The following is a 16,344-nucleotide window of genomic DNA, read 5'->3' as shown; positions in this document are numbered from 1 at the left end:
TTTGCCTTATCCCCTTCATAAGATCCTGCTTGCTTTTATTTGGTATAACATAGATGCCACTGTGCATCATGGGGGTGTGGCCTACTCCTCATGCCATGGCTGATGAAGCTATACACCTGCCACCTGGACCTCAGCAGGGACCAATTTAATACCCACCTAAACAGGGCCTGTATCCATGTGGAATGCGCCGTGCACAGCTGCCATCCATCAGGCCCATCAAATGAGGGTGCACATCTGGGAAGCTCTGAGAGAGAGTTTCTTTGAAAGACCCCACCAACTCTCCCCATGACCCCCCCCCCACTAGAGGCCTGTGCCTTGCCCCTCTCTGCCTTTCCCACAACAATCTTTCCCTTCCCCCCTTCCTTGGTATCAGTACAGATACCAGTTTTGTGTTGAAAACCAAGAACTTTGTATTTTGTCCATAATAAAAGTAACTAGAGAGGAGCAGGATTCAGAACCTAGAATCATAGAATCATAGAACCATAGAGCTGGAAAAGACCTCAGGAGGTCATCAAGTCCAGCCCTCTGCTCTAGGCAGGACCAATCCCAACTAAATCAACCCGGCCAGGGCTTTGTCAAGCCAAGACTTAAACCCCTCTAGGGATGGAGACTCCACTACTTCCCTAGATAACCCATTCCAGTGCTTCACTGCCCTCCTAATGAAATAGTTTTTCCTAATATCCAACCTGGACCTCTCCCACCACAACTTGAGACCATTGCTCCTTGTTCTGCCATCTGTCACTACTGAGAACAGCCTCTCTCCAGCCTCTTTGGAAGCTCCCTTCAGGAAGTTGAAGGCTGCTATCAAATCCCCCCTCACTCCTATCTTCTGCAGACTAAACAGACCCAACTCCCTCAGCCTCTCCTCATAAGTCATATGCTCCAGCCCCCTAATCATTTTGGTTGCCCTCTGCTGGACTCTCTCCAATGCGTCCACATCCTTTTTGTAGTGGGGGGCCCAGAATTGGACACAATACTCCAGATGTGGCCTCACCAAAGCCGAATAAAGGGGAATAATGACATCTCTGGATTTGCTGGCAATGCTCCTCTTAATGCAACCTAATATGTCATTAGCCTTTTTGGCTACAAGGGAACACTGTTGACTCATATCCAGCTTCTTATCCACTGTAACCCCCAGGTCCTTTTCTGCAGAACTACTACTTAGCTGGTTGGTCCCCAGCTTGTAACTATGCTTTGGATTCTTCCGTCTTGTTGAACCTCATCAGATTTCTTGTAGCCCAATCCTCCAATTTGTCTAAGTCACTCTGGACGCTATCTCTGCCCTCAAGCGTATCTACTTCTCCCCCTAGCTTAGTATCATCTGCAAACTTGCTGAGGGTGCAATCCATCCCCTCATCCAGGTCATTAATAAAGATATTGAACAAAACCGGTCTTAGAACCACACCTTGGGGCACTCCGCTAGAAACCAACCACCATCCTGACATTGAGCCATTGATCACTACCCGCTGGGCCCGGCCTTCTAGCCATCTTTCTATCCATCTTACCGTCCATTTATCCAATCCACATTCCCTTAACTTGCTGGCAAGAATATTGTGGCAGACGGTATCAAAAGCCTTGCTAAAGTCAAGTATATCACATCCACTGACTTTCCCACGTCCACAGAGCCAGTTACCTCATCATAGAAGCTAATCAGATTGGTCAGGCATGACTTGCCCTTTGTGAATCCATGCTGACTATTCCTAATCAGTTTCCTCTCTTCCAAGTACCTCAAAATGGATTCCTTAAGGATCGCTTCCATGATTTTTCCAGGAACCGAGGTAAGACTGACCAGCCTATAGTTCCCTGGATCATCCTTCTTCCCTTTTTTCCCATAGACTCTCAACAGGTTTTTCTCCCTCTTTATACTGGAGTTCAGAGCAGTCATAGTGCTCTCTTACATATAGTGCAACTCCTCCTTTTCTTCCCTGGATAGGGCCAAGGAGGAGGGGGACTCAGGGCTGGGAGTGGTGCGTGGTGCAGCTGGAAGTGCCACCTCAGGTCTCAGGACCTCGGCAACCTCGGGAGGTGGGTGGGGCCTGGGACAACAGGAGAAGCAGGAGCAGGGAGGGCAGTGGGAGCAGCGGGGACAGGGACAGGGACAGGAGCTGGGTGTGCCATCATTTCATATATGGTAGCACACATGTTTTGGCTCTGCTGCACCATCTGAGCCCATATTTGGGTCCCATCTAGACTGCAAGCCTCTTTCGAAAGAGCATCTAGACTACAACCGGTACTTTTGAAAAAGCAAGCCACTTTTTCAGAAGAGAGCACCGAGACAGTCGGGATGCTCTCTTTCGAAAAAGCACAGTTTGCAATACATAGTGCCTTTTTTTGAAAGAGCACTTTTGAAAAAAGGCGTTATTCCTCGGAAAACGAGGTTTTCCATAGTTAAAAAACCAGCCATGGTCTTTCGATTTACTTTCAAAAGAACATGGCAGCAGTTTAGATGCAGGGGAAGTTTTTTCAAAAAAAGGCCACTTTTTTGGAAAAAACCCTGTAGTCTAGACACATCCTGGCTACATCTACATTGGCAAGATTTTGCACAAATACTTTTAACGCAAGAATTTTTGCGTTAAAGTATTTGTGCAAGAGAGCGTCTACACTGGCATGTACATTTGTGCAAGAGATGTGCTTTTGCGCAAAAGCATCCGTGCCGGTGTAGACGCTCTCTTGCGCAAGAAAGCTCCGATGGCCATTTTAGCCATCAAGATTTCTTGCACAAGAAATTCATGTTGCCTGTCTACACTGGCCTTTTGCGCAAGAACACTTCTTCAAGAGGGCTTATTCCTGAGCGGGCGCATCATAGTTCTTGCGCAAGAACTCGCGGCCAGTGTAGACAGGTGGCAAGTTTTTGCGCAAAATCTCGCAAATGTAGACACGGCCCCTGAGCGTCCTCCTGGTCCTTCTGGGCCAGGATCTGTTGCATGCCTTGGAGGATGACCACGTGCTGTCTCATCAGGTTCCCCTGGACCCTCCTGCACTTGTAGCTCCCCCAGGGTCAGGCGGCTGCCTCAGCTGGCGGTGATCGCCCATTAGTGATGCTAGTCCGGCTGTGGAGAATAAAGAGGAAGAGGCGGTCAGTCATCCATGCAGACACTGTCCCTGAGTCCGTGCCCTCCTCTGTGAGCTGAGAACAAGAGTCCTCAGGCTAGAGGGCAGGGATGTTCCAGGAGCAAGGCTATGTGTGGCCTGGACATCGGCCCTGCCTCACAGAGGCCCTGAGGTGCCCAGGGGACCATGCTTCTTGCTCCCCCCCATCCTCATCCCACAGACAGGCAGGGCAAGGGAAGTGGTCGGCCACAGTGGGATGCCATGGGCAGGAGAGGGGCCTGGAGCAGTCTGCTCTTCCATGGGGGCTGCACGCACATCTGCCAGCGCTGTCCGTGGAAGTGGGTGGTGCCTCAAGTGTGCAGGCATTCCCGTGTGTCGTGTGCGGCACTCCTAAGTCTGTGTGCAGCCATGTGTGTGCCCTTGTCCCCAGCCTGCTTCCAGCAGTGGTTAGTGGTGGGAGGGCATCTCCCCCAGGGGTCAGATGTGTGTGTGGCCTCCCCAGAGCCCGTGAACAGGGCCCTGGGGACAGGGCCGGATGGAGGCATGGGTGAGCCGGGCAGGTGCCCAAGGCGCCAGCCGATGAGGGGCGCCTAATGGCAGCTGTAAGGGGTGCATGGCGTCCCTTACAGCTGCCATCAGGAGCCACGTGCCTGGATCCCGCAGCCCCGGCCCCGCGGCGCTGGCCAACAGCACCCTTCCACCCATGGCTGCGGGGCCCTGCATGGCCCAGCGTGCGTGCCAGCAGCGCTGGCCGGACCAGGCTGGGCAGCGCATGTGCTGTGCACCCTGGGGGTGGCCCCGGGCTGCGCGCCAGTGGCCGTGACCAGCTCGCGCATGCGCCGAGCGCCCTGGGGGGCAGGCCCACGCATGCACCCTGCGCCTGGGGGTGGCGCCGCATGCCTGGGCCCAGGGTGCCAAAGGGCTCGGGCTGGCCCTGCCTGGAGGTGCTTTGGGGCTGCCTCCTGGGGCTGCATGTTGCAGACTGGCACTGCATGTAGTTCCACGTGCACGGAGCGTAGCACAATATCCAGGCCAAGATGACCAAGCGATGATTGCATCCCATCCCCTCTGCGCCCGCCTTCCCTGCCCTGTGTGTGTGAAAAACAGAGCACTCACCTGATGATTCCTCCCCTTGCTCAGAGAATGCGTGTAAGACATCCAGGCCCTGGGGTACGGGCTTGAGGGTGAGGGTGACTGTGCTGGCTGTCTCCTCCTCCTCCTCCAGCTCGTCGTCGGATTCCTCCTCCTCCTGGCCTGGGAGCCCTGGGTTGGCAAAGATGAGCGTCTCCAGCCCCAAGTCCACCACCAGGGGTGAGGAAGGGGCTGAACCACCCCCCAGGATGTGGTGGAGCTCAGCGTAGTAGGGCTAGGAGTGGGGTCCTGCCCCAGAGAGAGAGCTGTGCTCCCTTGCCCTCGCATAGCCCTGGCAGAGCTCCTTCACTTTGCTCCATACTTGTATGAGGTTCTGGAAGTGGTGGCCTCTTGTGGCCAGAGCCTCGGCCATCCGACCGTATATGTCGGCGTTGTGCCACTGGAAGCCGAGATCCTGCAGGGTCTCCTGCTCACCCCACACCTACAGGAAGGCCAGGATCTCTGCCCCGGACCACGATGGCACAAACCTCTTCGGGCCTCTGGCTGAGTCCTGGGAGCCCTGGTCATGCTCCCTGTGAGGGCCAGAGAGGTCTCAGGAGGCTTGTGGCTGGGCCATGGGTCCCAATTAGTGTGGCAGTCACAGCCACGCAGTGAGGTGCAACTCTCTGGGCCAGCCCCCTGCCACAAGTGTTGTCCCAGGTGCCTGCAGCTTTAAGAGCTGGCCGGAGACAGGGACTATAGAGTTCTGATTAGTTTGGACGGGGTGGCCACCAGGGCACCTGTGCTATTTCCTGGAGGCCTCTTCTTTCAAAAGAACTCCCTCTTCTGCTCTTTCAGACAAAGACGTCTTCCTCGTGAAAGAACCCCTCCGTTCTTTCAACTTTTTGTCAAAAGAATGCAATAGCAGTATGGACGCAAGTCTTTTTTTCTGGACTAACGGCAGTTATTCTGGAAAAACACTGCAGTGTAGACATACCCTAAGAGCCGAAATACCTCTGAGGTTCTGGGCATAAGGCCCTTAGACTTGGTGTCTGCCCTTTAGGTCTGAATAGGGTTTCCTGCCCCGCAGGTATACTAAGAAAGACATGACACTCCCTCACTCCCGCCTAATTCTCCACTTGAGTCATTTTCTCCTGTTTTTTGTCTTGTTGCTGAAACTTTCAATTTTCTCTTTTTTTAAAAAAAATATTGTTTTGAGTTTCCCCTGCCACTCTTTTGTGCTACTGTTCTGTCACCTGGCGTGGCTACCATTGCATTGAGTCAGCTTAGGGTTCTCATCTTTCCTGACCAGAGGGATGGGACACCATTGCTGTAAATGGCATCCAGTCCATCCAGTTGGGAAAAATGGTAAGCGTAATTGTCAGCTCTTCCTAGTCTTGCCTGTGTACAAGAGATGCTTCATTAAATGATGCAACACAGGAGGCAGTTTGTATTGGCCCATGCGAGACACGGTTATATAGGCCTCTCCGAGCTGTCCAGGCCCCACAGTGGATGCCTCAACCATCAGATGGATGGGACCCATGGTGCCCAGGTAATTATCTGGGGAAATCTAGCACAGGGCAGTCAGAGGGGGTCATGCCCCCAAGCACACACCACAGTGGTGGGACCTGGAACAACCAACAGCCTACTGTGCTCCACCATCTCCCAGCTGGGTTGCTCTACTTCACTATGGTGGTGGCCGGGAAGCAGAGTGTCCTGGCCCTAGTCTCAGTACCCAGTGGGGTGAAGCAGGAGTGGGATTTGGGGGAAGGGATAGAGAGGGCTTGGGGCTCTCAAGTTTTCCAATAAGGGCTGCTGCTAATGCTAAGCAGAGTCAGTGGCCCCCACTGGAGAATTGCTCCCGGAGGGCCTCCCGGATGCCAACAGCAGACCGGTGAGCCTGGCGGATGGCAGCTGTCCGGGGCTGGGCAAAGTGCCTCTCCTGGCCATCAGCACCTCTACCCCACCCTGGTAGGAAGGCATCCCCTTTCCTCTCCACCAGGTTATGGAGAACGCAACATGCGGCCACCACCTCAGGGATGTTGCTCTCCCCCATGTCGAGGCGTGTGAGCAAGCACCGGAATCTGCCTTTTAAACGTCCAAACTCACATTCCACCTGGTTGCGAACCCGGTTAAGGTGAGCATTAAACTGCTCCTTGCTCGCATCCAGGTGGCCGGTGTAGGGCTTCATCAGCCACAGCATCAGGGGATAGGCGGCATCAGCCACTATGCACACCGGCATGTGCACATCCCCAACCGCAAACTCACGATGCGGGAAAAATGTTCCTGCCTGAAGCCTCCGGTAGAGGTACGAGTTCCTGAAGATGCGGACATCGTGTGCCCGCCCTGACCACCCAACACAAATGTCCAAAAACTGGCCATGATGGTCGACCAGGGCCTGGAGGACCATAGAAAAGTAGCCCTTTCTGTTGATGAATTGGGCTGCTCGATGGGGCGGTGCACGGATTGCAATGTGTGTCCCATCGAGCGCTCCCGCAATTCGGGAAGCCGAGGGCAGCAAAGCCGGCCATGACGCTGTCCAGATCTAGTAGACAGATGAGCCTGTTGAGCAGCTCTGAACTGATGGCCCTCACCACCTGCAGAACGAGACAGACAACAAAATGTTAGAAGGGGTGCCTTATCTCTTAGGAGGAGAACCCACCGCCCACCTTCCCTCTCAAACACCCCGGGAATCCCCTACTCAGAACCCCCCCCCCAACAATTCAGGGTGAGTGGAGGAGCTCCCTCCCACTCCCACTCCACTTGGCCCTTCCTGACAGTCTCCCTTCCCCCCACCCCAAACTGTGACTGTCCCCAGACAATAACTTACCTCCATCAGGATGGATCCTACGGTAGACCTGCCCACGCCAAATTGGTGTCCCACGGAGCGGTAGCTGTCGGGGGTTGCCAGCTTCCAGAGGGCAATGGCGACCCTCTTTTCCAGGGGGATGGTGGGCCGCAGGTGGGTGTCTTGCCGTTGCAGAGCAGGGGCGAGCCAGGTACACAGCTCCTGGAAAGTGGTCTTTCGCATCCGGAAGTTGCGTAGCCAGTCTTGGTCATCCCAGATCTCCATCACGAGCCGGTCCCACCAGTCAGAGCTGGTGTCAAACCTCCAAACACGCCTGTCCACGAAAAAGTTTGGAGGCAAGGGCAGTGCGGCTGCTTGACGGAGGAGCCCCTCATACCTCTGGTCTGGGTCCAGCTCGGGAAGTAGCCTCATGACAGTGTCATGCAGATGCAGCAACAGCTGCAGTATGGTGGTGTGGGGCCATCGCCTGCCCAGGGGCAGCTCTGGCTCCATGCCAAAAAAAAGGGTCTCAAAGCAAAAAACCTCAAAAGAAAAAAGCTGCTGGGGTGTCCCAGGAAGCTGAGCACTCCAAACCAGCACTGCAATGCCTTGCTTACTTCCTCGAGGGACAGCAAAGGCAGCTGCAGGAGCAGAGCAACGGGTGTTCAGGAGTGTCCCTCTCACCACGCGTCTCTGCAAAGGGCAGGCAGGCAGCACCCGGAAGGAAATGCTGCCCCCATGCCCTAGCAGAAGCAGTTCCGGGTGGCTTTCAATTTCGAAAGAGCGTCCAGCAGTCTGGATGCTCTTTTTCGAAAAAGCGGATCGATTTTTCGATCCGCGAATTGTAGTCTAGACGCGCTCTTTCGAAAGAGGCTCTTTCGAAAGATGCTTTCGAAAGAGGCTCTTTCGAAAGAAGCCTGCAGTCTAGACATAGCCGAGGAGCTGTCTGCAGTGCTGCCACTCTCTCAGGCAGCCTGTCTCCTGGTTCTGCATACCTTGTGGCCTCCAGAGACACTGACTGATACTGGTCTTTCCGCTGCTTTGATAGGACTTTCCTGGCCCTGATTGGTTGCTTCTCCCACAGCCACTCCAGTCTGTCTGGAGGACTTTTCTATTGTGTCTCTAGGGTATGGTCAGACCATAGGGCCTCCAGGAGGGGATCCCAAGGCCAGGTCAATTGCATCACGTTCCCTTTGTCTGTAAAAATGTTTATGGATGAAAAGAATCATAGAATCGTAGAATACTAGGACTGGAAGGGACCGCGAGAGGTCATCGAATCGAGGCCCCTACCCTCATGGAAAGACCAAATACTGTCTAGACCATCCCTGATAGACATTCATTTAACCTACTCTTAAATATCTCCAGAGATGGGGATTCCACAACCTCCCTGGGCAATTTCTTCCAGGCTGTGTCTAGACTGCATCCTTTTTCTGTAAAAGGGATGCAAATTAGACACATCGCAATTGCAAATGAAGCGAGGATTTAAATACCCCCGCTTCATTTGCATAAACATGGCTGCCGCTTTTTTCCGGCTCGGAGCTTTGCCGGAAAAAGCGCCAGTTTAGACGGGGATCTTTCGGAAAATAAAGCCTTTTCCGAAAGATCCCTTATTCCTTTTTTTAAGAGGTATAAGGGATCTTTTGGAAAAGGCTTTATTTTCCGAAAGATCCCCGTCTAGACTGGCGCTTTTTTCCGGCAAAGCTCCGAGCCGGAAAAAAGCAGCAGCCATGTTTATGCAAATGAAGCAGGGGGGATTTAAATCCCCACCTCATTTGCAATTGCGATGTGTCTAATTTGCATCCCTTTTATGGAAAAAGGATGCATTCTAGACACAGCCCTAGTGTTTGACTACCCTGCTAGTTAGGAACTTTTTCCTAATGTCCAACCTAAATCTCCCTTGCTGCAGTTTAAGCCCATTGCTTCTTGTTCTATCCTCAGAGGCCAAGATGAACAAGTTTTCTCCCTCCTCCTTATGACACCCTTTTAGATACCTGAAAACGGCTATCATGTTCCCCCTCAGTCTTCTCTTTTCTAAACTAAACAAACCCAATTCTTTTAGCTTTCCTTCATAGGTCATGTTCTCTAGACCTTTAATCATTCTTGTTGCTCTTCTCTGGACCCTCTCCAGTTTCTCCACATCTTTCTTGAAATGTGGTGCCCAGAACTGGACACAATACTCCAACTGAGGCCTAACCAGCGCAGAGTAGAGCGGAATAATGACTTCTCATGTCTTGCTGACAACAAGCAGTATAAGAACCTCTATAGAGTAGTGAAGGAAAAAAGAGCCTCTTCCCAGGATTATCCCTGTCCCTGTCCCTACAGATAGACTCATAGAATCATGCGGAGTATAATTTGATGTATTTCTACAACAGGGAATATAAATAACAAACCCACACCACTAGGTGGAGGCAGATATTTTGAGGAGTTTGTGAGAAAACTTTCAAAAAAGAGAAGTAATATTGGAATTCTGCTTTAAGTCATTTGGCTCACATCTCAGCAGAGTGATCTGTACAATGCTGGATCTTTAATTTTTTTCCATGAAAGAACCTGGTTAAAATCTTTTAAATAAATCATGTTATTTCCACTCTCCTATTTGTCTGTGCTCTAATAGGGATAGAAAACATATAATTATTGGCTAATAATGGCTTATATTTGAATCAGAGAGTTAGTAAAATTATTTAAAAAGGAAAATCTCTCTAGAAATGCATATTGTTGTTGCATCAAATTCTGCCGTCCTTGCTCAGATCCTCCCAGGTATTGAGATTCCTGGCTCCCATTGGTTTCAATGGAAATTAGTCTAAATACCTTTGAAGATCTGGGCCTCATACCCTACTCTGACAAAACTTAGGTTGAATTAGAGTCAGTCAAACACTGAGCGGGATTAGGTGTGCATCTTACTGCACATTGTACAAAAGCTTCTTGCTATCAGTCTATTTTTTGCAGTACAGCTGCTCCCCGAGTTGCAAATGGTCGAGTTACGACCGTTCGCACTTACGACCAAAGCTCCCATGGAGCAGTCGTAAAGGCGGTCCCCGTGTTACGAATGTGACCCGCGCTTACAAACAGCGCGGTCACGTGTAACTCAATGGGGTCCAAGTTACAAACTGATCGAGTTACAGCCAAGTGTTTGGTCTGTAACTCGGAGAGAGGCTGTAATGTTTTTTCTGTATTCACCAGTTTTGTTTTCTTGCCTCCTTGGACATGTTGGACTTTGTACATAATGGTGAATAAATGGTATATTTATCATCCTCTCTGACTGTAATGTGTTTTGAGTGATGGCAAATTGTCAAGCCATATTCAGTACAGGCTGATCAATTGATACCTATTAGTGAGATAAGCATGTGAATTGTAAGCCCAGGACTTGCTAAGGGCAGGATCCCACTACTAATTGCTGCAGGACAGTGTGCGTTGCTGCAGAACTCTTAGTTGTGTATGTGCACATGACTTGTTTTTGTAAAAATCTGGCCCTGGTGCAAATAAACTAACATTCAACCAACGATTCAGCTTTTTATCTTGTAAAAAACAACCAACTGATAAGTAAAATACAACCAATTAATAAGTAAAGTTTCCTTTTGAGGATATACTATTGCACCAAGATCTGAATTAAGGTTATATGCTAACTTATGAGTTCCCTGACGTCTGCACGGTGTTTGTGATGACTTTGCTACACACATTGGTGTCCTTAATCTGTTCTGTGGTCCTGGGGTTATTTGGCACATGCACAAACATTATTCCTATTGCTGATCCACCCATAGTGGACTGATATTGGATGCCTTGCTCTCATGTGAACAGATACAACGAACAAGCATTGTTACAGTTACCTGTACATGATGCTGTGTTTTTGAAAGGCCTGAACTTATGGAGCAGGCGTAGACAGTGAGGGATGCATAAAACTAGCAGAGACAGGAAGTCTCTCTGTGATGACCATGCCCTTAGCTTCTTGTGGAAGTGACCTCCTGTGCATGTATTAAATATGGAGTACTCTTGAACTGTACTGCTGTACACTTTCTATCTAGCGCAGTTGTATAAGACCCCAGTTTGCACAATGGTATGGAACTGGGGCTTAGCCACAACAGACCCTGAATCAGGGAGAAAGTTTCCTAAATATGTAGTATTATTACACTAGTTTCATGTTGGTACCTGGTCAAAGTAGGCTTATCTTCTTGCTTAATTATCTTCTCTGTTGTACTGTGAATAAATATTACTTAATGACAGTTAAGGACCATCTTATTCTGAGTTGGTACAGGTCGTAAGGCAATGAGATTCTGGCCTATGACTGGGACTATGAGGCAGTACCGCAATACAAATAATCACATGCTGATCTACAGAAATATTTTTCTGCCTTGGACATCCCCACTAGCTTGAGAGATCCAGATGTATCAGTTAGTGAAAATGGAAGCATGTGAACTTGACAGCTTCAGTTTCAGTCCCCTTGTTTCCTGCACTGAGTGTTTTTTCTGCTTTTTACACTAAATGGTAAGCATGTCCACATAATAGTGTGATGAAGATGGATGGATGGGAGGTTTTGACTTCCTCAGTCATGGCATACTGTTGCAGGAAGGAGGTTTGCTGGGAAGAGATGGGGTCGATCTGACCACAAAAGGGAAGGACATCTTAATGCAGTGACTCACCAATCTTATTAGAAGGGCTTTAAACTAAGTTGAGTAGGGGCAGGTGACAAAAGGCAACTAGGTTCAAAAGGTATCTTTAATAGAGGACTAGTTCTTTGGGGAGAATCAGATATGGAAAATTAGAGTAGAATTATAGGAGCAACAAGAGGGAAATCCCTGGGGGGAATTTGATCAATACCTTAGATCAGTGTTTCTCAAAGTGATCCGTGAAACCACTTTGAGAAAGTTGCTAACTGGCCGCGCCGGTGTGTTTATTTATGTTGGAAATAAGCCAGGACACTCTGGATGCAGGTGAAAACAAGCAGAGGATTTATTATACATCAGCTGATGGAGTGACACGCAGGGGTTACCCTGGTGAACACTGGTTAATTAACACAATACAATAGATTATATAGTCAGCAGGTGGACGGAGGAAAAATGATTTGATAGGTCTAGCAGCAAGACGAAATGAGCACATAAGCCAATAGAACTACTCAAGATTACATAATATCTCCGCCCATTGCAAAGTAACAGCTCGTTAATTAATATACAGGTGGTTATTGTTCAAATGCCAAAACATGTCAGCAAAACAGTAATAACATTTTAGTCTCCATAGATGATGATGTTGCTATAGGAGGCGGGTATGGCCTTGAGTTGGTGCAGGACTTGGTTCTCAGGCTTATTATCTAGGAGTGAAGCAAGACAGTTTAAGCAAATTTTATGAATGTTATCTCAAGCAAAATGTGTTACGTTACCAACTGAGACCCAGTTCGAGTGTTTTAGAACGTGGTTGCTATGGTGCTCAGGGTCTTTTACTGTCTGCAGTTCTTATCCTGACTGTGGTGTTCCCAGGCCTTAATCCTAGAATGGAGCTATGCTGTTTAGAGGCCTACTAGCACATTTAGGGCTGCCTCAGTTTACCCTACAATTTACCAGCACTGAGGCCACGGAGCCTTGCAGGTCCCTTTGGCTCTGGATAGCCAGTCATAGCAAAAGGAGCTGTGGCTGCTGCTTCCCATGGCTCCCTTTGGCTGCAAACAGCAAATCGGATCCAATGGGAGCCACGAGGCTTTGTGGCTGCGGCACCAGTAAATAAACACACCAATGTAGCCAGTTAGCAGTTTTCTCAAAGTGGTTTCATGGACCATTTTGAGTATCACTGCTTTAGACGTCTACTCACAAATTCAAGGAATAACAGGAATAAGCAGTCAGAATTGGGAGTACTAATAGACAAGTCATAACTGAGCTTAAGTGGCATCTCAGATACTTGATGGGATACATCTCATAAGTGCAGTATTGGCATAGAGGGGTACATCTTGTTCAGGAAGAGCATGTAGGAATAAAAGGGAGGTGGTGTTGTATTGTACACTTGTTCTGAGTTCCAGAAAGAGGCAAGAGGCAGACCAGCTGAAAGTCTCTGGGTAAAGACGAAGTGGGGAAAACACATCCAAACCAGGAGGAGGAGGGAGATGAGGCATTTCTAGAACAAATAAAACAAATATCCAGACCCTTATAGTAATGAGGGACTTTACCTACCTAGACATCAGTGGGAAAAGTAATATGATAAAACACAAAATATCCAATAAGTTCTTGGAATGTCATGGGGACAATGCTTTGTTTCAGAAACTGAAGGAAGTAACCCAGGGCATAGGCATTTAAGAATTGATTCTGACCAACAGGGAGGAGATGGTTGTGAACCTGTAGGTAGAGGCCTATTTGGGAGAAAGTGATTATGAATAAGGCTGTGAATCATTCATGGAGGTCACAGAAATCATGAAACAAAAACCAGGACTATGTAGCACTTTAAAGACTAACAAGATGGTTTATTAGGTGATGAGCTTCCGTGGGCCAGACCCACTTCCTCAGATCAAATAGTGGAAGAAAATTGACACAACCATATATACCAAAGGATACCATCAAAAAAATGAACACATATGAAAAGGACAAATCAAATTTCATGTGTTCATTTTTTTGATTGTATCCTTTGGTATATATGGTTGTGCCAATTTTCTTCCACTATTTGATCTGAGGAAGTGGGTCTGGCCCACGAAAGCTCATCACCTAATAAACCATCTTGTTAGTCTTTAAAGTTCTACATAGTCCTGTTGTTTGTTTCAGCTACACGAGACTAACACGGCTACATTTCTATCACAGAAATCATGGATTCTGTGACTTTCTGGGACCTTTGTGACTTCCACTGTAGTTGGCGTGGTACATCTCAGGGCATCCCTGGGGCCAGATGCTGTGCTGGAGCATTGGTTGGAGAGCAGTCAGGGTACCCTGGGCAGTTCACCCACCTGGAGTGGAAGTAGTAGTGGCACCCTAGCCTGCTCTCAGAGCAGTGGAGTCTGCTGGAGTGCTGCCTTTCCCCAGCACCTAAAATTTATTTAGGGCAATTTTTAGTAAAAGTCATAGACAGGTGACAGGTCATCTTAACCATAGTTCTCTCCAGCAAAGTGACAGAGTCCCTGTGTGCCTACCTGGTCATCAACAGTTTATGGAATTTGCTTTGGTCACAAGGATGTCACAATAGTGCTTGTGTAAGTTTAACTGGAAGTTCTGGTTGACAGACTGAGAGGCCATCTCTCTCTCAGTACTGGAGCTAGTTGGAGAAAGGATTGAGAGAAGGTGTTGAGGAAAGACTAAACCATGAATACATTTGTGAGTGAACAGGAGGTAATTGATAGAGGTAAGGGTCACTATTGTATTTTTTATATCCAACCTGTATCCACACATACACATTCAAGAGCATGGGTGCATAGAAACGTGTAATATTCTCCATTTCTATGACCAGATCATTAGCTGCTGTAAATCCAGTGAGCCTCTACTGACTTCCCTTTTAATTGACTTGAGTTGAAGGACTGGCCTACAGCCTCTGAACCTGGAAACTTTCCTGACAACCTGTGTCACTATTGGATGTTATGGGGAAGGTCTTCTTTCCTTTCTCCAGTTGTTTTATGTTGTTAATATGGGTCCTTATTTTATGACTTCTGCATCCTTGGAGCCAAAATCCAGTGGTGCAAAGCATCAGAGATGGGAGAAATTAGAAGAGAAAACACAGAAGGACTTCTCTTCTAGCTGACTGTGTCTAGACTACAAAGTTCTATCACTTTTCTTTTGAAAGAGGCTTTTCTGACAGTTGGCCCGTCTACACTGGGCCAAATGTCAGAAAAAAAAGCCTCTTTCAGAACATCCCTTCTTCCTCGTAGAACGAGGTTTACTGAGATGCTGAAAAAACATGTCTGCTTTTCCAATATTTTTTTGGAAAAGCAGACGCATTCCTTGGACGTGGCAGAGCTTTTCTGGGATATCTCTGGTATCCTGGAAAAACTCTGCAGTCTAGATGTACCTGCTGTCTACTTAAGATATTAAGTGGATAGCTAGCATATTAAATGGAGGATAACAAAGCGTTTCTTAGCAACACTAGTGCTCTTAATCCTTCACCATTACTATTGCAACTGTATGGGCAATGTAAGTTACAGTTCTGATTCCATCTGCATCTGGGTGTTGGAATCGAAGGGTAAGGATGGGTAATCGCCTAATCTTGAGCAATCTTTCATGGGAAGGGTAAATTCTGATCAATTCCTCCTCCATGCCTTGGAATGCTGTTACAATGGAGACAGATAAATATGGCATTTCAGATTTCTTGTTAAATATTAAGTCTCCAGGAGAATTTCTGCTGAGACACACATGGGAGATAAAATCCTGATTTTATTAATACATCAACTATTTCACAGTTTCATAGAGTTTAAGGCTGGTAGGTCATTCGATCATGTACTTTAATCTTCTGTATGTCACAAACCATTACGTTTCACCTAGCAACCCTATGCTGAAACCAAAACTTGTCTTGGACTAAAAATTGTCACTCCTGAAGGGTATGTCAACACAGCAGTGTTAATTTGGAATAACTGATGTTAGGGCTGCCTCAGTTTACCCTACAATTTACCAGCACTGAGGCCACGGAGCCTTGCAGGTCCCTTTGGCTCTGGTTAGCCAGTCATAGCAAAAGGAGCTGTGGCTGCTGCTTCCCATGGCTCCCTTTGGCTGCAAACAGCAAATCGGATCCAATGGGAGCCACGAGGCTTTGTGGCTGCGGCACCAGTAAATAAACACACCAATGTAGCCAGTTAGCAGTTTTCTCAAAGTGGTTTCATGGACCATTTTGAGTATCACTGCTTTAGACGTCTACTCACAAATTCAAGGAATAACAGGAATAAGCAGTCAGAATTGGGAGTACTAATAGACAAGTCATAACTGAGCTTAAGTGGCATCTCAGATACTTGATGGGATACATCTCATAAGTGCAGTATTGGCATAGAGGGGTACATCTTGTTCAGGAAGAGCATGTAGGAATAAAAGGGAGGTGGTGTTGTATTGTACACTTGTTCTGAGTTCCAGAAAGAGGCAAGAGGCAGACCAGCTGAAAGTCTCTGGGTAAAGACGAAGTGGGGAAAACACATCCAAACCAGGAGGAGGAGGGAGATGAGGCATTTCTAGAACAAATAAAACAAATATCCAGACCCTTATAGTAATGAGGGACTTTACCTACCTAGACATCAGTGGGAAAAGTAATATGATAAAACACAAAATATCCAATAAGTTCTTGGAATGTCATGGGGACAATGCTTTGTTTCAGAAACTGAAGGAAGTAACCCAGGGCATAGGCATTTAAGAATTGATTCTGACCAACAGGGAGGAGATGGTTGTGAACCTGTAGGTAGAGGCCTATTTGGGAGAAAGTGATTATGAATAAGGCTGTGAATCATTCATGGAGGTCACAGAAATCATGAAACAAAAACCAGGACTATGTAGCACTTTAAAGAC

This window comes from Pelodiscus sinensis, unplaced genomic scaffold (genome assembly GCF_049634645.1).
Source record: "Pelodiscus sinensis isolate JC-2024 unplaced genomic scaffold, ASM4963464v1 ctg129, whole genome shotgun sequence".
Classification (NCBI taxonomy): Eukaryota; Metazoa; Chordata; order Testudines; family Trionychidae; genus Pelodiscus; species Pelodiscus sinensis.
This window is presented reverse-complemented; position numbering follows the sequence as displayed.